The sequence below is a fragment of the Aptenodytes patagonicus genome, chromosome 6 (assembly GCF_965638725.1).
Source record: "Aptenodytes patagonicus chromosome 6, bAptPat1.pri.cur, whole genome shotgun sequence".
NCBI classification, from domain to species: domain Eukaryota; kingdom Metazoa; phylum Chordata; class Aves; order Sphenisciformes; family Spheniscidae; genus Aptenodytes; species Aptenodytes patagonicus.
This window is the reverse complement of record NC_134954.1, coordinates 47,984,895-48,011,121: the sequence shown is the minus strand read 5'-3', so window position 1 is coordinate 48,011,121 and position 26,227 is coordinate 47,984,895. Positions and strand designations below refer to the sequence as shown.

Below are 26,227 nucleotides of genomic sequence, written 5' to 3'. Positions count from 1 at the left end.
GTATAAGCCAAAGTCTGGAAAGAGAAAAATACAACAGTAAGATAAAGGTTACCTTAGTACCTCCTTATTTCAGCATTATGCTTCAGTGAATCCTCATGTGTTAATATCCCACAGAAATAACAGAGACTAAAGCTACATAGGTGAAACCTAGCCAATTTTTTTTTTCTGCAGGAATGGCAAACCTATTGCCCCTGCCTTCTCTGATTGGTCTCAGCCAAGAAATTCTCATGGTATTGAGATAGTTACTAGCATTGGTGAAAGAGAGGTGCAAGCATAGGTGAAGATACAATCTGGAAAATGAGGGATGGTAAAGAAGATTCCCAAGTATCTTCTTTGGAAGGCATTAAAAAAAAGAATAGAAAAGGGCATTTTATTCTTCCCTGGAAAGGCTTGTCCTGAGGCTTCCCAAGTCCCTAAGCCTCCTAGCAGACACTGTGGGAGTGAAGCAGTACTCGTTGTAGAGGGAGAAAGGGAAGGGATCACAACCAACTTGGACATAACCAAGTCCATGAGACCAGATAGGAGGCATCTAAAGATGGTGAAGGAGACGGACAAGGTCCTTGTGAGGCTGCTATCATCTATGAAAGATCAAGGGAATTGGGGAGCCCGGAGAAGAGAAGGCTCAGGGGAGACCTCACTGCTCTTTACAGCTACCTAGTCAAAGGCTACAGAGGAGATGCAGCTAGACTCCTCCCAGAGGTGCACATTTATAGGACAAGAGGCAACAAACAAGTAGAAACAGGAAAAATTCTGGTATTTGGGGGAAAAATTACCATGACAAATTCCAATATTTTGAAAAGAATTTTCATCATGAGGGTGGTTAAGAACTGGAAGAGGTTGTCCAGAGGGGCTGTGGAATTGCGATCCTAGGGGGTGTTCAAGGCTCAGGTGGAGAAGTCCCCAGGTACCTTGATCATGTTTGACTACATGACCTCCAGAGGTCCCTTCCAACTAAAACTGGGGCTCTATAATTCTAACATACAGCAAAGGACTGTCACCATGGATAAAGCTGCATCAGCAAAGCTGTGCTTTGCACCGCAGTAAGTTGGGACTTTTAATTTCCAATTACTTGAAAGTTCTTTTAAAGAAGTGCTTGAAATCTGCACACTTCACATGGTCTCCAGTAGCAGGATACAGACAATATAATTTACCTGCAGAATTCATTGCTGCAGGATGCAATTGATTTAATTATGTTATTAAGATTTTTAGCAGATTAAGTATAAATAATAATGACAACTGCTATTAATGTAACATAGGATACAAATAAAAAGGCTAGCAATTTTCAGGCTTTAGTGAGATCATAAGCATATCACCAGATGGAACAAAAACAAAATTATCTTGTTACAATAATACAAAATCCTGGCCAGGTATATCTAATACAGAATACTATCGGAGACAGAAAATTGAATTATTTAATTATTTTCCTACATGTTATATTCTGTTTTCACTATTAAGTATTTGAAGAACTATTTTGTGTATTTGATTTTTGAGGATAAGTAACAGACAATAGTGCACATCAGTAATTATTTCTCTGCCTTTTCCTTTACTCATTCCTCCAAAATATATAAGAACAATTATGACAGTATGCAAAAGATAGATAAAATATTGAATTTTTTTACTACTTACAAATTACTGTTGAAACATATGCATCTATTAAATCCATGGTTTTGTATGCAAAGGTACTACAAAATAGATTTAAAATTTAATATTCAATAACCCAAAGTATAATAGTTCATTCAGCCCAAACAAAGGCTAAAAACGTTAAAAGGCCAAAGTCTGGAAGAATTATCTGCTTTGTTTTAAAAACACATTTAAAATGAAGAGACCTTAGCAAATTTAATCTGCTATAGCTGACATCATTCCTGGGCATCAATTCAAATTCCAAATTTAATTTCAGTGAAGCTTTAGTAAAAGTAATGCCTTCTGCAGATTCAGACCCATCTGACTGACATTATCTACTGGTGATAATAAAAAGTAACTTAACCAAATATAGTTTCTGTAAACAGTTCTTAAAAGTAAGGATAGATGAAATATATGTTCAACTGGCTTGGGACAACATTCTATTGGATGTTGCTTACTATTAGCATGGTTTATGCCTTTCCAAGTAAGTATCAGCACAGACTTCAGAGTTCTTTTGAATCATTTTTTCTTTTAGATAGGCACATGCTTTGTGTCACAATTTGATGACTTTGACATATTGATATGGTGAAAACATACTTACTACTGAAGAGAGATGTATGGCATGGTGAGCAAAGCACATAATAGAGAAAAGGAAAATCCAAGCTGGGGAAGACCTCTGCCATGGGCCTACCTCCATGACATTTCGCTAGATTTTAAATTTGTGACAATGGTAAAAGGAAGATTAAAAGTAATTTTATTTATTTTACTTTTTATGGTAGATATCAAAGTGTACTTAGCTCATCCCTGTTACTGACTTTGCAAAATTGGCAAGAAATTGCCTGAGTTGAAGCTTTCTTGGGAAATTTTTAGATTCCAACTTTGCTTAGAAAAATTATCTGAAAGTACACTTGGCAGAGCCTTCTATAATCTTACAAAAGACCACATTGGAATTTGCTGGGGATTGATAGATTTCCAAGCACATATATTTGCATATGCAGAAAACATTACTTGCAAGAAAAAAATTGCATTTGTTCATACAGACTGACACTGATATTTAGCCAAATCAATTAAATACTAACTTACATAACAGCTCATTAATCCTCATTAGTGTGCATTTGTATAGTTCCTAGGATTTCTACCTGTAAGTATCTGAGAGGGTAAATACTTTTCAGTTGCAATGAAACATACACATACTCTATTCTACTTTTTTTTTAAAATTACAGCACTTAAAAACAAACCCATAAACATGCCAAGCACATAATATTAAAACCCTTCTCCATTCCCTTCTCAGTTCCTCAACTCTTTCCCTCATAGGAGCAAGTGTTAAAGAAATAAGTATACCTCAAAGTAAAACTTAGATAAAGATAAAATCCATATCCAGGAGCTTTTTCAGAATTACTTTCCTACCCCTTAGACTAGAAGGCTAGAGAACATGCAAGAAAAAAACAAAACAAAACAAACCTTTGCTAACTCTCTCACTCAGAACATCAGGTTATTCAACACGTCCATGGCCTTCGGGCTGATCACTGAAAAAAGAAAGTGCTCATCAGTGAAAAATCTACTTACGTATGTTTCGTTTCCTTAGTTTTACATTCCCAACCAATAAATATCTTCAAATTAAATTTCTGTTTGTAAGAATACCACAGTTGACTATACACTACAAAATGGTGTAGTAGTTTTAGAAAAAATCTGAAAGATACATAATAGATACATTCCCTTTGTGGACTATGAATATACCCAAAAACTTCTGTGTTAACAAAGTTGTTGAACTTAGTTAAAATGAGTACTGAGAAGGCAAACACAATTCTTACTTGTTTTAATAGAATAAATGTTGTCTCCCAACACTGCCCCACACGATTACTAGCAGATAAAAACAATTCTTCCCATATTGCAACCACTTCCTAAACAAGCTGGAGCTCCTATTTTGACAATTTTTTTATTCCCCATTACACCTTTCTTCAGTCTCCATCTGTCACTTCCTAATAAAGAAAAGCAGAGAAATTTTCTTCAGCTGTGACCTCTGCCAACAACAGTAATAATTTGGGTGGGGTTTTTTGTTTGTCTGATTTTTAGTGGGGTTGGTTGTTTTTTGGGTGGGTTTTTTTTTGGGGGGCGGGGGTGTTTAAAGAAAGAGGAGGAGAAGAAAAAGAAGATAAAACGTACATGGTGTTAGATTTCCTCAGGAAATCATGAAGGTTAGGAAGCTCCTGATGATAGCTGAGATTGAGTTTCAAAAGCAAGCCTGATCTGCTTGATCAGAACTATTTAAATTGGGTTATAGTCTTTGCTGAAGGCAAATAAAACCCAGAAAGTCTTCTTCCAAATTATTTTTTTCAGACAGCAAAGCCCAACCATGTCAGACATGAAACAACTGATTTCGTTTAAAAGTTGTGGATTTAGAGTTGTAAGGATTTTAAAAGACAATAGCACCCACCTTTTACAAGTTTGCCAAATACGGATTTTTTGGCAGCTGGAGGCGTGCGGAGCAGCATTTTGTTACATAAGGAAAGGCAGGGCAGTGCCAAGGGGACACAATGGTAGGCCATAAATGGAGAAGTTAACCAAGGCCATTACAGATAACTTCACCCCATTAGTAATTTACTGCTTGTTTGTGCATCTGTAAGACACAGTTCAGGACACGGAGTTAGTATAAGTACATCCTTTTAAACCCTTTTCTAATGCTTTTTCATATCACTCATTGTAGGTGAAAGTTTATTATTCTAACCTGAATCTATGAATGTGAAATACTTGGTATCCCATAGTTTACATAAAGCTCAGGCAAATGTAGGAGATTATAGCATGTGATAAAAGGGCTGTTATCTCTGGCACAAAATAATGCAGAAGAAAAGAAATGATGGCCAGCTTTCACTGTATAGCCCTATACAGTAAACTAACACCAGGCCAAGGCACCAAGGGCTGCACAAACAAAATTACGCTTGGCACTGGTGTAAGTCTCAAATAAATGTGGTCTTTTTAACTAACAAATATTTTGTTCTGTGGAATCATTTTAGTCCAGAATTTCTGATTCTTCCTATTCTCCACATACTTTTAATAGCAAGTATCTGGTGGATTAAACAGAATATTTTCGCTAGAATTTAAAAAATATAGAGGATCTCAAATTTCTCATAATCTCTCCGTATTTTCCAAAGCAGCATTTTGTTTCATTTTGTGTACAAGGTTTCAGCCATTTGGATAAAGACAGCAGCTTAGAAAGATCTTTTATAATGCACCAAAAACAATAGGGGAAAAAACTCTGTAAGGTTTATGTTCAACATTCTTGCTGCAAATTCAGTGTAAGTAAAAATAGACCTAATCCAAAGTCAGTGTAAGCCCACAGCATCCCAAAGGATGCCGCAAAATATTTACAGACATGCTGAAAAGCTCAAATTGAAAAGAAACAAAGGAAAAATAAACTGACAATGGCAAAGAAAACAAACAACAGGAGACAAAACACTCATCACTCTGATCACACTAACACAGAGATAATTTTTTACCCATAATCTGTTCACTGTCATCCAGTTCATAACTGTCTTCAAAATCCCAGAAATAACACGGAGTTTAAGTCTAAAAAGAATTCCCCGATGAAGAATTTATGCTAAATAAAGAGTTTCTAATCAGACTTGGCATTTGTTTTAAAAGCTAAGAACAGCATCAAGAATAATAATGAACTTACAAGACTGCCACTTTAAAGAAATTAAATCTTTGCATTTTATCCTCCTATTCCTTTCATTTTTGTCCTTCTCATATATGTACATTTAGGACTTAATTATACAGAAAACACAGTTATTTGGTCCCAAGCCAAGAATCCATTTGCTGAGCAAAAAGTGTAAACAAGAATAAATTTGAAAAACAATATTTTGGATTTTTAATTAACTGATAAACAAAATGTCTTGGAAATTTGCATAAATTACACACTGAATTTTAGAAAAGCAAATAATAAAAACTGTAACTATGGTCCTACTTCAAAATATTTAAGACACAGCATAATTTGAAATAATTAATATCCATTTGAAGATGCTTAGGCAGATAAGTGTCTGCTTATAGTTTGAATTGCAGATCTGCTAACCCAGCAAGGCAGCTTTGCCTACAGTGGACATTTCAGGGTAGTTATTAAGCGAGCTACGAGCAGGCTGGTGCGGGTATCGATAGCCATTAGCTACCACTGCATGGATGGTGCACAGTAACAGGTAAGTGGGCTTGCGCACATTACCCTGATGCTACGTGCAGAAGGCATCCAGTACTTCTGCTAGTTTTTCTGAAGCTATGAAGTGTTTTTATGCTCTGCCTCAACCTGCAATGCAATTGTAGAGCCACTTGTCAGAGGGTGAAGCTGCTGGCATCTACAGAAATAAAAAAAGGAAATGAGAAAAAGAACTAATCATCCCAGTAGCATTTTAGTGATTGTTCATTGTAATATCATTGTAACAATATTACTGGTATTATTACTAATCATCTAATTAATATGTTGTAAAATTAGAAAGTAGAAATTCTTTAGAGTTAGCTGATTTGGTTTTGGATTTGTCCTTTAAATCTGAAGGAGCTATATTTTCAATGGGACAAGTCAGCCCCTTCATGTGCCATTTTATGAACCTGTTTCTCCTTGATCATTAAGCCCTCAAGGACAGTTGCAAGGATTTCACAGAAATACTAGCATGGGTGCATAATTATATGGTGCACTTGCTTGAGGCTGTGTTCTCTGTGACAGACATTGTACATGGGAGTGAACCTGAAGCTGACTTAGGAGTCTCTTCAGTTAGTATAGAACAAAAAAAAAAAAAATTATTTTGTTAAACAGAATATGTAGCATCTACATTCTGGTTTTTTGAATTCCTATTGTCTTAGAAAACATTTCAAAACATTATGCTAATTCAAGCCATAGCAATCTGGGTCCTTAGCTAAACCTTTGATCGTGGGAATTACTGATTAAATGCCACTGATTTTAGTTATCACTGAAGATGCTTTATACTTCTCAAAACCATTAAAATTGGGCCCTATACTTCTGCTTTTTTGTTTTTCTATATAAAAAAATTCAGATCATCCTGTTGTTGTCACATAGAGTTTAAAACTGGGAAGGAACAGAGACATGAGAAGAATCCTCAAAACTAAATTACAGTAAAGTATGGAATATATTCAATGTACCTTTATCCTAAAGAAGACCTTTAGGAGTCAAAGATTTTAAAAGAAACGCATTCTAGCATAGCAATGGGACATTGATATCCAATTTTATTTTAACTGCAGTTGTCAGTCTTTCCGTCTTCCTTATCTGCAGTCTCATTTACATGAATTAATACAGTCTCCATGTTTTCCAAGTACTAATATTGCAGTACTAAAGTTCCATAAGCTTGTCCTTTTCAACAGTAAATGCATCATATTCAAAATGTTCTTAGATGTAAGTTCTCCCTTATTTAGTCTTCAGTGAAGACCACAGATGGAGACAACATTTGCTCACACTTCATTACAGAGCAGACTATTTAATAATCAACGTGTTGGAGCACTGTTCATTTTGCCCTAAAATAAGTAGCTTTTAAAAGAAATAAGTTCCAGTGATAAAAACTAAAAGAAGTTTTTTTTTCCTTTAAATGCGGCATAGAATTTCAATGAATATGCAGACCAAAATCCTGAAAGACTTTACAGCAGTTGCAACTACATTTATACGTGTAATCATCTGTACGAGCACCCTAAAGTTGTGTTAACTAGTCAGAATTACATTACAAATACACTGTTGAGGTTTAATGAGAGTAGAAATTTAATACTCATTTGACAATTGAAAAGTGAACTGATGCATCTACCAAGTGATGAAACAATTCTGTGAGAAATGACAGACAGGGAAGGGAAATCAACCATGGGCTATTTTCTTTGGACATAGTACACAGAAATGTGACTTTAACTGGCACTTACCCTGTCCCTGCTATAACAATAAAACTGCAAGGCAAAGCTAAAATGAACCTCTCTTCCAAACAAACCATTAGATTATTTTTTTTACTAGCAAAAGTACTTTGGCAACATTTTAATACTACGCAAGAAAAGCAATCTGACAAAGGAAAATAAATTCTAAAATCATAAACAGCTGCACACAGCAAAACTCAACTAAGCAAGGTAGCACAAATAATAAAACATGTCCTAGGTTAAAAAGTCATTGTATATCCCACATTCTCTTTCTCAGCTACCTGCAGAAAACTCCCAGTATTAAAAATAAAGACCGAAATGGCTAATGTTGCATTTTAAAGGACATTCGCATAGCAGGCACTAGTGTTTTGAGGTTTGATTATACATTGTTTTCTGTAAGATCACCTGTTTATTTGAATCAGTGCAAGATGCAGACTTCTGTAAATACAAACCCAAAGCCACTGTTACAAAGTGCTTGCGCTCAATCAGGTCATCCCAACAGAGCCTACTTGTGATCAGCAAAAATTTCATGGGTTTGTTATATTGCACACAAAGGCATGTTCTGCTTAAGTCCATTCTTTTTAAGGACATTTTTTATTGTGATGCATAGTATAGAATGATAATATTTATTAATTTCAGTTGGTTTATTTTATCACATACCCATTCAAGCCACTCTTATACTTCACAAAGAATTCATTCTGGTACACAGAAACATGGGCGTGAGGATACCTGTGAGGATATTAAGCCTGTGAGGAAAATTTAAAAGAAATACATGGGACACTTTCTGTATCCACTCATACTTGAGAGAACATGAAAGAGTATTCCTCTTTATTTAATATTACAAAAACTTACTAAAAAGTCAAATGATTTTGTAAGTAAACTGTGATTTTGTAACTGCACTATTTGTGTCTCCACAGACACTAACCATTCAAATAAAATTCCAAGTTTAACAATTCTTTACTCTTATACTCTTGTATTCCTGTATCTTTCTTCCATTGATAAAAAGATGCTTTTTGAAGAAATTGCAGTGTTCTCCTTTCTAAATCACAGCTCAGATTTATTAACTTAACAGATTTCTTAACGATGTTTAAATAACACATCACATAATATAGTTTATTCTGGATTACACGAATACAAAAGGAAATATACTCAAGGTTCAAATGAAGGGGAGTTTCCGCTTAGAGCAACACTGTGAATAAGAGCTAACAAGAGCAAGCTGCTTTTTTTTTTAGAAAAGTGTGCCTTTCTTGAAGTATGTCTTTTGCAGATGATTCAGTATCTTTTACCAGTATCACAGTATATGTACATTTATAAACTATTCTAATTCAGATATATATACATACACACATACACACACTGAGGAGCTTTTGAAATAATTTGTTTAATAGATGTGATATCCTAAGAATATGTTCTGATTTTTTTTTTATAAAACTTCCTTTATACTCACTGATACAGAGACCTGAACTGGAAACTTTGAATTGCTGTGATTCATTTTTTGAAAGGAATGGGGTAATTTACACAAATTATACTGCGGTAAATTGGTCATATCTGCTAGATTTAAAATGAAGTACTATTTCATTTGCAGTTGTTTTCATTTATATTCTGAGGATGTAACATTTCCTAGAACCTAAGTAAGTAATATTCTGGCCTCTGGCCAAACTTTGTTACAGAAACACCATTAATTTAGCAGGAGCCTTTTTAAGCGTCTCCTCAAATACTTCATCATTTTAATTTTTACGTGTTATCAGTGATGCCATCTTCCCAATGGAATTGGTTTAATAATGGGCACACTGGAAAAAATTGTTGCTGTAAGTGCACCAGCCTGAGAATCTGGAGAGGGAGAGCCTATTTTTGTCACAGATTGCCTGTGTGACCTTGCCTAACTTGCTTTGTCTCCCCATGCCTCAGACTCCCCTTTAGTAAGCAAAAGCAAAGCATGTGTCCCCCATCATAGGTTTGCTGGTGTAATATTTATCATTTTCATCCATTCCTTGACATGTTTCTTAAAGAGGAAGAGGAGAAATCAGGATGCCAAAACAAAAAAAAAAGGCATTTTTGCAGCTATCTGGTATGTATTACATTTGGGTTGGGGTTTTTTGTTGTTCTGTTTGTTGGGGGTTTTATTTGGGCAGTGATGTTTGCTTATTGGTTGCTTTTTGGGTGTTTTGTGTTTTTTTTTTTTAATTCTCAGTGCTAGAACTCTAAAGACTCTCTGTTAGGATTGTTCACCAAGTTTTTCCAAGTTCCTGTCTCACTCATTGGAATTCAATCTGTGTCCCTCCAAGAGAATCGCACTGCAAAACAAATCCAACGTTGTCTGGAACATCCAGGCACATTTGCAGACATTTGACTTTCCAAACTGCACACACAGTATAGCTTACAAGGATGATCTGGAAACACTCCTGTAAACTCTTATCATATCTGGAAACATATGGAAACAAAACAAAACAGAACAAAATCAATCCTTCTCACAGAAAAACTCTGCTGTACCATCCACCAAGAAACACTTTGCTGCTTATGGCTAGATAAAACACAGTGTAGTCCTTCACAAACACTTTTGCAGATGATGTTATATTACTTTGTACCGCCTCTACATGACTGTTTTCCAAACTTAGCCTCCCATAAATTCTAGAATAATACTTAACTGCTAAAATATTTTAATTCATGTAAACAATTCTTTTGACATGTAGTGAAAAGGTGTAAATTCAGCTAGAACTATTGCAATATGCTTGTTGGATTCCTCACTGAGCTCAGTTTCTTTTCAAGCAAATAAACATTCATAGTCCATCAATGCAATAATAGCAGTTTTAAAATATCTGAAGCTTTATGCCTTACATGGGCTTTTAAAAAGTATTAAAACCTTCAAAGGCTCAGGCATGTATATTTTGGCAATTAATGTTTCAATTATATTGCATTATATCTTAAGTATATCATGCATCTTAAATATATCGAGACATTTATTGTTGTCTGCCTGTTCATTTATTTTAGTTTTCTGTGTTACATCACATTTTCTTTTTCTTCCTTCTTTCTATCTACTTTTTGTTCCCCACTAACTGATCCGCTGTTGTTATAAGCAGGTCTAGGCCAGGTCAAATTAAGGACCCCAAACCTCTAAATAAACATTCAGATTCTGGTTACAAGATGGACCCAAGTAAAGGCTCCCAAGGTTGACTCTTACTAGTAGTATTTTACTTCTAGAAGTTTCTTTTCCCCTAGAACACAGAGTACAGGCAAGTATGAGTTTTAAATGAAAGCCCAACTTTGCAATCAATCTAAATAGGCCACGGTCGCAGAAGAGCTCCTGCAGCCGCTCTCCTGCTGTCAGCAAAGGCTGGTTTCACAAGGAGCACGGGGGGCTCTGCTGTCACACAGCTCTTGCACCTCATTTCACCTTGCATCATACTCAAATGCCTTTACTGGCCCCTGAGGAACAGTATTTCACTGGAAAAAAAAATTGGAAAAAACTCTGTTCCATTCTGCTCCTGTTACAAAGTATTATCCACTGTGCTTTGGGCTCCCTCCCACCACAGCCTAAATAAACTTTTCCCCTTTTAAATATTTCATGTCACCCAAGGCCACCCAATGTACACTCTGTAAAGCTCCATTCTTTTGCCTTTATCCAAAACCTTTAGAAATTACTATTGACACACAATTTCAGATCTGTGTCCTGCTTAATGCTGACCAAGGTAAGATACACTAGATGAGCTTTTGTTTATTCTTCCAATTTAAGCCTTTCCTTTAAGCAAATCAACAGGCAAGCCCTTTGGCCTAACTCCACATTAGAAACAGCTTACAATAAAGGACCTGAATTACAAAATATGTTATACTAATATATTACTAACAAAATTGAATATTCTCTTCTGACATTTTCTTCATTCACAATGATTTTTAAAGAATATGCTTAATAAAACAGTGAAGATAGTGAAATACAAAATCCACTTGCTCCCTCAGCTCCTTTCTTTTTTCTAAGGAGAAATGCCCTGTTCAGAGCTATCCTCCTGGGACAGCGGGGTTTTTACTCCAGTCTACTCACAGCTCAATTATCTCGATAATAGACTGCAATAGGAATAAGTCTACAGAGCTGAGGGCATGATGTCTCCTCTACATGTGTGTCGGGGATTTACTCCAGGGAAGCTCTGCCTAGTTCCTTGGATCAACCACCACTTAGTGGCTGGAAAGCACTGTGTGTGTTCCTGGAGCAAATTTTATTTACCTTCATCCAAATGGAATCTAGTTCATGTTTTCCAAAACGAATTTGTAATGTGAATGGAAGTGTGATAACAGAGGAAGATTATGACCTTCCGTGTCCATCAACAGTATCAGAGAAGGTGAGTAAACCCAGTCACCTATTTTTATTTGTCATAAAAAGAATGCAGACGTTTCCTGTGTTTCCTGTGACAATGGCACATGACAACAGATGCTTTGAGCAGATCAAACAATAACCTATAGGAGTCAATAAGCTCAGGGAAAAACACATCTTTAAGGCTAGAATTTTCAATGCCAGGAGCCTTCCTAAAACTGTCATTTGTTGCCCAACGCTTTTTAGCCACATATAGAAAATGGGAAAGAAAGGGTGAAGAATACATACATGCTTCCTTAACTCTACAGCAAGAGGCCGGGCAGAAGACACAGTTCCACACAGAGGCTCTTCAAGAGAGCAAAGCAGTAGCAAATTTGGTGCAAATACTGTTTATTATCCTCATGTAGCAATTTTAATTTCTTTTAGAATGAATCTAGGGGCAATTCATCAATAATAAATCTGATTTAAATCCTCTATTGGGACATCTCCTTAATTAGGATATGGCATTTCACAAAAGCAGCAGGGGAAAAAAAAAAAGATGCAACGATTTGCATTAATATAATTTGCTAAAACAATTTTTGATTGGAATACAGTTAAAATGTTAGGGTTCTACATGCCACACATTGCTACATTCTTTTTTACACCAGCAATACCCTGAGTTTTGCTCTGAAGACATCTGCTATGATTTTTAAGACCACCTAACCATTTTCCTTGAACATTCCTCAGACGTAAAAAGCTATTTTCCACACTTTGTTTCCATAGATACAGCGATTTTTTTTATTAATCAGAATGATAGCCTGCAAATTGCTAAGCAAACACATCATCAGCAAGCAGTTAATATTCCATGCTGTGTCTGTTTAAACAGGGTCCCACTCTGATCACATTTAATTTTGGACAGTTAAGGCAGAGTGGGATGGGACAATGTGATACTTTCTAAATGGAGATTTTGACACTGCGGTTCAAGACAGAAACCTAGATCAGTTTTCACTTAATACCGCAGCTGCGGAGCATACTAAGAAAAGCAATCAGTTGCTGCTCAGGGGAGGAAAAATCCCTGTCAGGGAGACCAGATTTCATCCAAGTATTTGATTAAATTGAATTTTAGTCCAGGAAACCTAAACAGACAGACCGAATAGCAGAGGGGAAAGGGTTCTCTCAATTTATCGAGTTAAACGGAACAACTCTGGAAACATGCATACAAAGTAAGGGCTCCAGCGTCTTTTGCAGAGACAGTGATTTTGGTTTATTTCTGTCTGAATAGGACAGTGAAGCAAAACAGATGGGCTAATAATTATTACTGGGCTAAAGTTGCTACATTAGCTTTCTGGGGCAGAAAAACCTCAACCCTAAAACTTTAGCATATACATTAAAGTATCTGAAAGATTCTGAAGCAGTGGGAACACTCAGAAGTATTCAGAGCTCAGAGGTACTTTAAAATAAAAAAAGATAATTTTAAATCATAACCACAAACATCCTCTCTCTCTCCTTTATCTTCTCCAAATAACTGAACTGCTTAAAAAGGAGAATGAGATTATCTCAAGGATATCTGCAGCAAGTTGAAGAAATACAATAAAGCATGGTTCCATAACAAAAAGAGGGAAAAGGAAGTGTGTTGCAGAAACGCAGTATTAAAACTGGTCCTCTCTGAGTAGTGTTCACATGAGACAAGTATTTGATACTCATGCTGTGTCCAATATTGAAATATTACACAGTATAAAGCGCAAATTTAAGGTGCAAATCCAGTTGACTAACAAAGAGAGACAGTGGTGTCATGGATAAAAAGTAATTCTGTGGACTCACCTGTGCCCATCTCATATATTTATATAGTTATATTTATCGAATAAAGCAGCAGAATGTTGGACCTCCCAAAACAGACATATAACTGTGGATGATCCTAAGTGAAATTAAGCTTCATTTTTGTTTGTGACAGAAATAATTTCCAGTTTCTTGATGTTGCTGTGGCTAATGTATCTGTCATGATGTTAGTCTGACAGTTGTTTTTATTTAAATTTCTCAAGCAAGTCCACCACCAGTGGGCAGATATTACTATGGCAACTCAGCACAATTGGAGAAACTGTTCTGAAGTTGTTAGGCAACACAATGCCATCAGCTGCTGACGTTGCTTAAGCTTAGCGCAGCTCATGCTGTCTGGAGTCATCTCATTAAGCACACCAAAAAGAGCACTCAATTGGGAAAGCGATGTTGTGATAAAAAATAAAGAATGACAATACAGAGTGAAAAAAACCAAACAACAAAAACCAGAAAGGTGACTCATTTTTTTCTTTTGCAAAACTCAATATAAAACAGAAAATGGGTTTAGTAGGTTTCTAAAATGCAGGTTTGTAATTCTTAATAAAATTTGTATAATTAGGTGGAAAATCACATTGCAGAATTTTAAAAAAATTCTGCAAAAAAAAATTTTTTCAAAATTCTGTTCACTTTAGAACACTGTTTCAGTTCATATCCCTGCAATAATTTTAATTTGACCTGCATTGGTCTATATGAAACAAATCTTAGTAGCTTTCCTGAGGAAGAAAATTCTTAACATAGTTTGAGGAGTACAAATCATCAGTAGAGCTGCCCTTCACTGTGGCTATCTAAAACGTTGAGAATTGATGGCTACAGAGATAAGCACTTTCATAGAATCATAGAATAGTTTGGGTTGGAAGGGACCTCTAAAGGTCATCTAGTCCAACCCCCCTGCAATAAGCAGGGACATCTTCAATTAAATCAGATTGCTCAGAGCCCCGTCCAACCTGACCTGGAATGTTTCCAGGGATGGGGCATCCACCACCTCTCTGGGCAACCTCTTCCAGTGCTTCACCACCCTCAGCGTAAAAAATCTCTTCCTTATATCTAGCCTCAATCTACCCCCCTTTAGTTTAAAGCCATTCCCCCTTGTCCTGTCGCAACGGGCACTGCTAAAAAGTTTGCCACCATCTTTTTTATAAGCCCCCTTTAAGTACTGATAGGCTGCAAGAAGGTCTCCCCGAAGCCTTCTCTTCTCCAGGCTAAACAACCCCAACTCTCTCAGCCTTTCTTCATGGGAGAGGTGTTCCATCCCCCTGATCATTTTCATGACCCTCCTCTGGATCCACTCCAACAGCTCCGTGTCTTTCTTATGCTGAGGGCTCCAGAGCTGGACGCAGTACTCCAGGTGGGGTCTCACCAGAGCAGAGTAGAGGGGCAGAATCACCTCCCTTGACCTGTTGGCCACGCTTCTTTGGATGCAGCCCAGGATACGATTGGCCTTCTGGGCTGTGAGCGCACATTTATCTCACACAGGGGATGGCTCCTGCAAAGGAGTGAAGTACATTGCCAGAGCAACATGGACAAGTCAATGCTGATGCTGCTGCCTGCCATGTGCTTGCTACGTGGAAAAAAAAAAACAAACCCTTCATCCTTTCTTTTTGGCATGATGGAGCAATAAATTTACACACAACTTTTAAAGCAAGGACTAATCAGTGATCTAGGAATTATTATCCAATTACTTACTGTTCCATCTGTCTTCTGTATAGTGAGCTGAGTATATGCTTATAGGTTTGGAAGGAAGACAGAGATGGCAATAATACCTTGGAGAAGTGTTCCTCTACATGCAAAAGGAAATCCCTACAGACAACATCCAGTTTATTGCTAATTGTCAAAGGAAATGGAGAACAGCTAACATCACAAACATGACTGGAAAAAATTACTTGAAATGAGTGAGTGCAAAGGATTGAATTAAACTGAATTAAGACAGTTTGGGGTTTTGTTGGGGTTTTTTTTAATCTACAGTTCCAGACATGCAAACAATTTTAAAATGCTGTAAGACACGCCAGGTCAAAGTATCACACAGAAACTTGTTTTGACACTTCTAATTAAATGTGGAGGGATTTTTTTGGGCCTAATACAGCTAAAAAAATACTGAGTGGTTTATACCCTGAAGGATCCTAGCACTGCCCTTCTGCAGAGGTAAGCACAGAAGTACCAAGCAAAGACAACTGCAGATGCACCTGCTTAATTATTCAAAGTAGAAATTAGATCAGTTACAACAGTTTTAAGAATTATCTCCTAGACTAGATGTAACTCTCACATATCAGAAGCTTTCTGCCCTCAACACCTTGAGGACTGCAGCTGTCCACTGCTGCTAGTTACTCATATTACTCTTGCAACATTACTTGTGGTAACTTGTGTTACTTCACCCAAAATATCCATGCAAAGCTCAGATGTCCCTGCCTGAACAGTTGGAGCTCTCTAACACCAGTATCTTGCCTGATATACCTCTAGATTTCTTTGAGGAAAGCGACAATTTATTGGAGATTTTCTGTTGTACTATTTGAAACACAGTAGCAGGACACACACTATGGGAAAAAGTAACCATGAATCCAAAAATAAGAGTTATCTAAAGTGAAAATCATTTCAGGTCTAGCTCAGCCCCACCTCACCTCTTCATTTCACATCCACTATCCGTTGGAGAGTTATCTACTGACGTTTAAGTTTATATCCATCGCTCCACTCTTCCTTCCTAGGAAATACTGACCTGCCTAGTTGTTCGTAATGACAATTTAATTACTTCTTTCCCAGAATCCTAGCTGGGTTCAGCAAAAACATGGACGTACAAACTTCGGGAGGTATGGAAGGAGAAGGACTTCAGCTACCTTTCCCTTTAAGCAGAAAAATAACTTTTTTAAAAGTCTCAGAAAATTCTTTTGAGCTAGAAAATGATCCAGAGTATAAATATCAATCAACTTGTAAACTCAGACTTCAACAAACCATAAGAAACCATATGGGAAGTTTCTTAATATACTGGAAAAGCTGAGGGTCAGTGTAAGAATTGTAAAATAGCTAATAAACCAGTGACAGGAGAGAGAGGATGGGTTTTGATGCAAGTGGGACTGTCAGGCTGCAGAGGTGCCCAGGATTTTAATATTTCAGTAACTACTTTTTAGTTCATGTTTCATTAGTGATACTAGTTATGATGTGAGGCACGTAAATTATGCATGTTTCACTGACGACAAAATAATTTGGTTATCAAGCTACTGAAATGCAAAAATGATGAGAGTTTTGGCCCCATTTCTTTATTGCAGCATTTCTTCCAGCAAAACAAATGGAAGAAATTCATGTAATAAATCTTTTCAAACTAAACCAACACTGAGTCTAAACATCTATTACATTTTGCTTAGAGTTCAAAAAGAATCCAGCAGGATTCATTGCATAGCCTATTGCTGGACACTCTCCAAACATTTATTTTACATAAGTATTTTTACTTGGCAGCTTGTGCTATTGAAAATATAAATGATGAATAAAGAATAATATGCAGTGCGTGTGATGAAATTAACTGTTTTCTCCTACCATTTCTTCTGATTTAAATAAAACAGCAACGACATAGTTCAGAGATCTTTTTCTCAGTTGCTTCTATTTGCAGATCGCTTCATAAGAGAAGACAGCTATTCTTGGTCAGTTCTGCATACCAGATTTTCCAAAGGCATCTACAAAACACTAGACACCAATAAGGATATTCTTGGGTCACTTCCCGATTCCATTAAAGTCAGTAATGAAATGTAGTTCTCTTTAGTGGTAGATAAATCAAATTACTTAGTTGGAAAACTACATTTTAGAGAACAGCATCTTCTTTAAGCTATAAAATCTGCAACCAGTAGCATTATCTCCAGTGATGAAAAAACCATCTCTACAGTCACTAATGTTATTGAGTGCCAGCCACAGAAGCATGTAATCCATATTCATTGCTTAGCATGCGGAATTGAAAAGTTATAGTTTGCACACTTTTTTTTGCTCTGACAAGCAAGTCTTCAGTGTCCAGAAGCACATAAAGATTAACCAGCCCCTTACTGAACAGCATTGAACCCATCTTTGGGTACCCGTTTTTGCTGGAATGACCTCAGCCAATATCCTCCTAGGAACATGTTTGCTTTTTTCAAGGTTATACGTCTTCTTGTGCCTCGTAGTCAACTAACAGTCTTTATCTTCTCCACCACTTCCAACTGATGGGTCTCTAGTTTCTAATAGAAATGTTAATCCACAGAAGCATAACCTTACCTTTCCCATTATTAAATTTCCTATTGCTATTATTTTGTTTCACAAGGTCATGCAATTGCTTTTATGTAGTATGTTTATGATCACCCTCACTATTTTGTACCTCCTGACTTTGTAGCATGAATAAACTGAAATCTGTACATTCCTACTTTTTGTGCTATAGCTATTAGTAAGACCAAAGTCCAAGACCAGGATGTAGGCTGATGTTTGGGAGTATTACCCAGTAATTTTACTCCACCCTGACTGTTTTTTCTTATGTCTTGGCCCATTTTTGTCTCTTTTTTCCACAACTGTTTGTCCCCAAATGTGATTGTTTAATTATTCTGCCCTTCAAAAATGTGTTTAAGAGGATTTTTTTCATATTATTTTGATAACAAAGGGGTCTGCAGTTTGTCTGTTTCACTCCCTTTCTTCAAATTCAGTTATTTTAAACATCATTCTCCAGTCTTCTGGTGTCAACTAAATTAAATAAAAAACCTTTCATATTCCATGGCTATCAGATGTCTAGAGAGGAAATAATTTGATCCCTTTCAGGTGATCCTATTAAAATGCTTTGGTTTTCCTTCCATCCTTTTCCTCAGCCATCCTTTTTTTGCCTCTACATTCTGTATTATCAACCTTACTCAAAAGTGAAGCGAAGTATTCATTTAAGTTTGGGGACAATATCCACATTACCTTTAATCTCCAATTAGAAAACATCTGCTATCAGAGAATAAAGTCAAGCAGAAAATGACATTATTATGAGGCATTTAATTTCAGATAGAGATTGTGAAGCAAATGCTATTTCTGGTGGTGAATCCTTAAATGATCAAGGAGCCATCAGGAATGGATGCTATTTAGATGTGATTTTAGTAATTAGTGAGGACATAATATAAGAAATTGCTTTAGGGGAAAAAGAATGAGCTGAGGAGAAACAGCTATTTAGTTCTAATTAAATGGAAAGATAAGTAAAAGGAGATATAGTCCAAAGATTCAGTTTTAAGTGTACAAACTGATTATTAATGGAATGATTTGGAAATTAAAAAGCTTTGAGATTCAAATATAGAAGAAACTTGAAATTTCTTTCAATTAGTGGTTCTCAAACTCCTTTTCCAGTGAACTGTCATGCAGCAGTAAAGCATGGAACAGGGTCTCTCTTACGTAAGGGGCACATCTACAGGACTGGCCATATGGTTGGGAAAACAGTAAGAGATATGAGCTGCTATTTGCATCTCATGGATGCACTATCTGCATTTTTCTCTATGGGAAGTGTACATTTACATACATTTTAGCTGCGGTATGTCAAGAAAGCACATATATACATATTAAGATAAGTCCACCAAAAGTTCTCTGCCATCCCTTTACCTCTTCTTTATCACCTGTAGACTTTGCTAGCAACTTTAAGAATATTATTAAAGCGCTCTGCACAAATGCAGACCATTGCTGCATACCAGCAGATCAGTTTGCCCAATTTTTTATTATTACAAATGTGGCAGTCCTAACTATTTTCCAGAGGCCTATCACTGATCAACAGCCTGCCAGTGACTGCCAGGAGCCTGCCAGCAGCCTGGTACCCACCCTTTCCCACTATCTTTTGGTTTAGAGTACAGTCATCCATGACGACTTATATTGAACTTGCACTTCAAACACAGAGCCAACATACAAAGATCTGCCTAGAATTAAGACAGATCTGGTACAAAAGCCCAGGCCAACTCTCTCTATTCATTGTGCACAAGAGAAGGAATAACAAACTTGTGACCCTAATTGTCCCCACTGAACATTCTCCAGCTGAAGGCAAGCCTGTACCCATGCTGCTGAGGCACTGGATTAGACAGCTGTGAGCATGATCATCTGTTGGCATTGGTGGACATGGCCACCAGAAAGGGCAGGTCCTGTCCCTGTATCAGCATGCCCTGAAGAAGCATTGTGTGCACCACAAGAACCTCCAGGAGGTCCAGTACCTGGGCTTCACATACACTGTCTAGTTCACTACAATCCGTGAGGCTGACCCTCCACCTCACTAAGTGACAGTACTATAGACAAAGCTAAAAGTCATACTTAAATCAGAAATGGCTCACTAAAGCAGCAATTTCACCAATCCTGAATTTCGGGTAAAAGGATTCTGCTCTGGAAGTTAGACCGCAGCCCACGGTATGGGAGATGAGAAGATGAGAGCAGTAGAGGTGAAGTGCTCTCCAAGAGCAGGAGTCCCTGAAAACATTCTATCTGACTCATTAGGAATTGTTCTTAAGCTGAGCGGAGAAAATTGAGTCATAAGTGACTCATCCACTTAACAGATGGGAGGAAAGCATATATGAAATTTGGGACTGCCACTTGATGAACATCATGAGCCACTACTGCTTGAACTGTGAGTCAGCTTCACTGCCTGCCACAAAACAGGGAGCATACAAAGTGATGGATGCAGAAGCAATACACACCTTCACCTTCTGGCTAGTCCCCTTATCTAAGTGTATCATAAAGGAAAGGTGTTTAGAATATGACTTCCATCTCCATTTAGCTACCGAGCAAGCACAGATGTTAACTGGCTTTATCCAAATCAGGCTCATGTCTTAACTTTTACACGGCTCTAACAGGCAGTCAATAAAAATTTAGGAGATGAAAAAGATTTTGTCATGCCTGCTCTTTTGCAGGTAGCTTCTTAGACATTAAATATACATAGATATTTTGCTACCAAAGCAAAAGTGCTCATTAAAGGCTGGTGAGAAATGCCAGAAATCTGCAACCTTGCACATCATAACTGTTCCAATAAAAGTGGAAAATCAAGGCAGAGAGAAGGCAACAGGTACTCACCTTCAGTGGCACTTGCCAAATTTCAGGATTATGAACTTCGTCTTTTAGAATCAGAAATCTCAGATAGCAGAAAGACTAACTTCAGAGCGTGGATTTACATCAATCCCTTAATTTGACCTTCCATTTTCTGTACTGAAAGCCTCTCTGAGCTGCCTGTGTACATGCTGGAAAGTCCATAACATCCAATCCAGTCCCTGAAGCCCTAAGCAGTTTGCTCTGAGACTGGAAAGCTACTATAAATCAGCTTCAAGCTGACATCTAAAAATACAAAGCACATAGCCACTCATCCTTTTTCTGGCCTGACATCTGACAGTTCAAGTTTAGTGGAGGGCCCATCAGCCCTGTCCTACTTATTTACCTACTGATGTCATAAGCAGCTTAGTCGGACACAGCTGTAAGTTTTTTGTCTTTAGTCTTATGGTCGAAATATTCCAGATTTCCACCTGAGTGACTGCAGCAGCCTCCCCAGCAGTGCATTATTCTGCAGCTTTAGCAGAACAATATTCACTTGACATACACTTGCATTGGGAGCTGAAGATGCAGCTTCTATGGGAATGAAAAGTATTTGGAAACCAGGGTCGGCTAGGTGCCACTCTAGACCAGAATTTAAACCTCAATTCAGTGTGGTCACTCTATAGATGGGTATGTCCTTCCAGTCATGGTACAGTTACCCTACTGTAAGTATGATACAGATTTTCATAATTCCATAGTCAAAATCTCCACATTATTACTTGTCACAGCCACAGAAACCACGTTAACAGGTGTTCCAGTATGACCTAATGTACCATAAAGTTCACAAGCTATTTGCAGGAATACTTTATGCAGTTCCTGATAAAAGTATCGTATCTAAGTAAGCATTAGCATTTAAATAAGTTCAGCTACAGATGTTTTCACAGTACCTAAGGAAAATTCAGATTAGAGTTTTTGTTGGTCCATAACACTAAATAGCACTGCATATATTCTGACAAATCCAAAGTACTTCCCAAGGACCGTCAGCATTGTTACACGCCATTTTTATCTTCCTTTGGAACATATGCAGAAAACTGGTATTTGTATGTATTAGTTCCTTTGATGGTATAATATCATGGCTACAAGGCAGTGGGTTTTCTTATGTGACAACAACCACCTCATGGTAGCAGGCTGTCATCATCAACATCTAACAGGCAATTTGTGTATGAGAATTTAAAATAAGAGATTAAATATTGCCAACCATAAAATTATTCTGCTTGGAAAAGACTCTTTATCAACATCTGAAGTACAAGTATTGCTTCTACTTTACATTTAACAAATAATGATTGATGCCTAAAAAATACGTATTATTATCAGAGATCCAGCCAAATTCCTGAGCCTTCTCTTGCCTTTCTTCATGGGGACAAATCCAAACTAGTGATTTCCATGCTAAATATTTGAAATATTTGAGTAAAGTTTGATTCAAGTCAACTCTCCATTTTTTTTTGATGTATGTATTTATCATGTGTGGCAAAAAAATATAGAGATTTAACAGCAATTCTGTTAAGAAAAACTAATCCTGGCTGAATTATTCACTTTCATTATTGAAAGAAGAGCCCTTAGTACTAACTAGAGTTCTCTCTACCTGCTTCTTCGGAAGATGGGATTTCTCTGTCGCTACAGTTGCAAATCTGAAGCTTAAACTGCAATTAAGTGGTCCCTCATTTACTTGTGGAGGCTAACTTCAAAAATGCAATATGCGAGGTCTGATGGGAAGAAACATCTATAGTTACGGTACTCAAACACAGCAACCTTGATGAGAAAATTCCAGGTAATTTTCCAGTTTACAGCTATTAGGTTTGTTTTAGTCTTTCATTCCAGGTCTTTCTGGTCTGGGACCCACAAAGGGACATAGAAATGTGATCTTCATAGGTCACACTTGTCAAAAGTTTATTTAACCACCAGGCTAACAGGGACAGGTGGCCCCAAGCACTCATTCAGCGCTTTTCTTTAAAGATGTTGCATTTTTTGCATAAAAGAATGAGAAACAGAATGTACACAAGAACAGCCTAACTTTATTGCCAAGTAGCTGGCTAGTGTCCTAGGAGACGGACACCTGCATTATCATCTGCGTTCCAATGCTTGCTCCTGGTGTTTTGTAATAACACAACACAACAAAACAAAACATGCTGAAATATTAAGAAGTGGAAGATATTTCAGGCAGACTTTGCTTAGCCTTCAAAGGACACTGGAAGTTCCTGCTGACCACCTGAAATGTGATTTTCCAGCCATTACTATCGTGTCAGCACTATTGTTTCACCTTGTGTTAAACAAACATTTAACTTTTTACCTTAAAAGATTTGGGAATCAACCTGCCAGATGTGAACCATTAAAGCTGTTTATTCAGCCCTGGTTTCAAGCAATAAGGTCTCCTGAATTCGAGTCTGCTTAGCAGACTACTGCTAAATTATCCAGAAGTATGGTGTCTCATTAAAGCACAGTCCTGGGGGGTCAAAAGATCTGGAAGGTATTGCTTTTGTACTCTCCCATTGAGCCCTACATTAAAATAAATTATAATGTTTGTGCTTTGGCTTCTTTATCTGTTAAAGACTGAACTGTAAAGCAATTCAAGACTGTATTCAAGAATTTCAAAATCCATATGTAACTCTTGGGAATGGAATACAAAGAAAAATAGATAACATTGCTTTTGAACTGTATGTTTTAAAATGTTAGAAAAAATTAGAGATTTACAGAAACTGTCATAATAACAATTAATTTCTCTTTGACTGCTAAAAATGTTAGCCTAGTTAAAATCTTTAAAGATACATTGAAAGATATCATTTACATCACAAAAGTAACCCCTCTGGCAGAACAAGGGACATCAGAAACTCCCAAAAGAACTGAAGTCTGGCTTCCTGAGTTAGCCTGTTCCTCTCTCTTGTCCCAAAGACAAGCCAGTAATTACTGAATTTTCCTCACTTTTACTTTAAGATACCAGAAACTGAGTGACTGCAAAATGAACTGGAGTTTCTCTAAAGAGTGGAGTAGGTTTTACTAGAGAACAGGTACTACAAAACCGGCCAGTGGAAGCCAAGTCACCTCCTATAGCTATCTGGAATGAACATGTGCTGCTCAGATTAAATGCAGTCCTTGATATGGCCACAGAAGATACGTAAAGCTACAACGGATCTAAGGTCTCCTACTGTTGATAATGACTCATATCCTGTATTTTTCACATAAGACACCAAGTTCCAGCTATTTATGGTACAGCCCATTAAAAATTTCTTTTCATGAAGAAAAAATGCTGTCAGTTGCCATTCAGGAGTTCATGTAGGAGGCCAGCTAGCATGTTACAGAAATTATCAGGGGAAAATACTATAATCACAAAAGAGCCAAATGTTTCCTCTTGAGCCCTTTGAGATAGCAGATGCATAGTCATAAGCAGAATCTTTTGTCTCTGAAGATTTTGTTCATACACAGATCACCCTAGAAAAAAAGAAGGGTGGAAAAATATGGTACGAATTATTTCAGTCCACTCAGTTCTATGCCGTGTATCTCACAGACGTATCAACTCTTCCCCCCACTCTGCCCCAAAATGCAGGATGTGAACATACCTACACCATTGTTGAACTGGATAGGGAAGGAGCAGAGTGCATGCGTGTGCCTGCTGCTGACTCACATTATACTCAACATCTTGCAGGCAAAAGGGGGAATACTACTTAAATGCAAAGCTACAACTTACATTAGTTTAATTAAAGCCTTAACAGTCTAATCAAAGAACTATTTGTCCAGTTAAAATGTGATACTAGCATTTATAGTTCAAATTTTACTAAGTCAAAACTGATATATACAAGCTTTCTACTATCTACCCATTTCTCTGGTGTTATGCTCAGGCTTTCACTGCCCCTTTGGGTCCTAAGGTCAGTCACCACAGCCTACATGAATGCTACAGTGAGACCTCAGTGTCCCAAATCTTCACTGGGAGGAGCATGATGGTGGTGAGGTGATGTTGATGGCGGGGGGAGGAAGGGGAGAGTCCTCCTTTTTGCAAGGAGTGTGATATTACATTGATGGTTTCTTCCTCCTCACCCTACGGACCACCTGGGGCTATTTTTATACATTTTCTAACATGTTTTCATACCTTGTTCTTTCACCAGGTATTTCTACCTGGTGGTTATTTCCTATAAATATTTTATACAATGGGAAAAAAATCAGCTACAGAATTACTACACTATAGGAACTTAAAATAAAAACCACAGTTAGTGCTGTCAAATTTCAGTTGTGAACCAACTCAGCAGTCTATTAAAAAGATTAAAAGACACTTCTAGGTAAAAGTGCTGACTTTTCCCCATGCAAGTAGAATAAATTTTAATAGATGCCTTGTTTTTTCAGTTATAATTTTTAACTGATTCATTGTATCCAGATGCTAAACACTTGTTGTATGTGTAGTGAAATATGAACAGAGTTCCCTGTTGCACAATGAATTCATTTCAAAGTAGTCCCTGATTGCTGAGGGATGGTTTATAAAATCAAAATGGCCCTTTAAAAATATCAGCAGGCAGTAAATTTTACAAGTGCTGAGCTTCAGTCATGTAGGAAATTAGGTGTTAGGAGACTTGAGTATCATATTGATTGATCTCTCCAGAGTCATATTCTGCCATCATTCCCCTTGAAATCAACAGGAATTTTGAATGAAAATCAATAGCAGGATATTATGCTGTGATTAAATGCCTTAGGGATGATGTATATAGTGAAAAAAATGTTGAGATCATTCAAGACAGGATTATTGACAGTATGAACACAGTCCAATACAGGAACTGCAGTTCTCCTGTTGCAAGGAAACTTTCACAGAATCACGGAATGGTTGAGGTTGGAAGTGACCTGTCGAGATCATCCGGTCCAACCCCCTTGTTCAAGCAGGGTCACCTACAGCAGGCTGCCCAAGACCATGTCCAGTCGGGATTTGAATATCTGTATGGATGGCAACTCTATAGCCTCTCTAGGCAACCTGTGCCAGTGTTTGACCACCACTTTCATGACAGAAGTGCTTACTAAACTGCCTATCCCTATTAAGAATTGATCATATAAGTAATGCCAAAGTGAGAACAGACGAAGGTATTTTTCAGGTAAGATAAACTATACCTGCCTGTGCTGTCAGATCTTTTCCCATGTAGTTTCAAAGGGGAAATTTTGATTCTTCATTGTGAAGTAGTTAAGGCCAGTTCTGACATGCTGGTCTTTGGAGACATAAAGAGAGCATCTGCAATCTATATGTACAACCTCTGAGCAAAATATTTATAGCTAGAAGGGATGAAGATGGACAGAAGATGTCACTACCTGGTTATGGGTCCCAAGGGATGGTTACTTTATGAGCATAAAACATATGCATTGCTTTTATCTAAAAGGATACACAGACCCGAACTGCAAATGACAGGACAACGTAGAAAATGCCAGTGGGTAACACAGGGTCCACTTCTCTGACCGTGATTCTAAACCAAGATTATCCATGTCAAAAGCCACAATGAAAGACCAAAGGAAAAGGCAATTGCACTATTCAGTGGAACAAACATTTCCATTGTCAAAGGGGGTAGAAATCAGTTCTCAGGTCCACCTACGCAACCACTCCAGTTTCTGGTACTCTGCAAGATT

The 26,227-nt window shown here is 37.3% G+C and overlaps 1 protein-coding gene and 1 long non-coding RNA gene across 2 annotated transcripts in view; both read right to left on the bottom strand.

The window, feature by feature from the left end:
• Positions 1–3,145, bottom strand: part of PDE1A (phosphodiesterase 1A) — a 187,769-nt gene extending 184,624 nt beyond the window's left edge. Inside the window, exon 1 of the mRNA XM_076342474.1 lies at positions 3,082–3,145. The gene's annotated coding sequence lies outside the window, so the exon portion shown is untranslated. The remainder of the gene's footprint in view (positions 1–3,081) is intronic.
• A 1,026-nt stretch (positions 3,146–4,171) lies between these two features.
• Positions 4,172–26,227, bottom strand: part of LOC143162309 (uncharacterized) — a 46,985-nt gene continuing 24,929 nt past the window's right edge. Inside the window, exon 3 of the long non-coding RNA XR_012995672.1 lies at positions 4,172–4,237. This is a non-coding gene — a long non-coding RNA (uncharacterized LOC143162309). The remainder of the gene's footprint in view (positions 4,238–26,227) is intronic.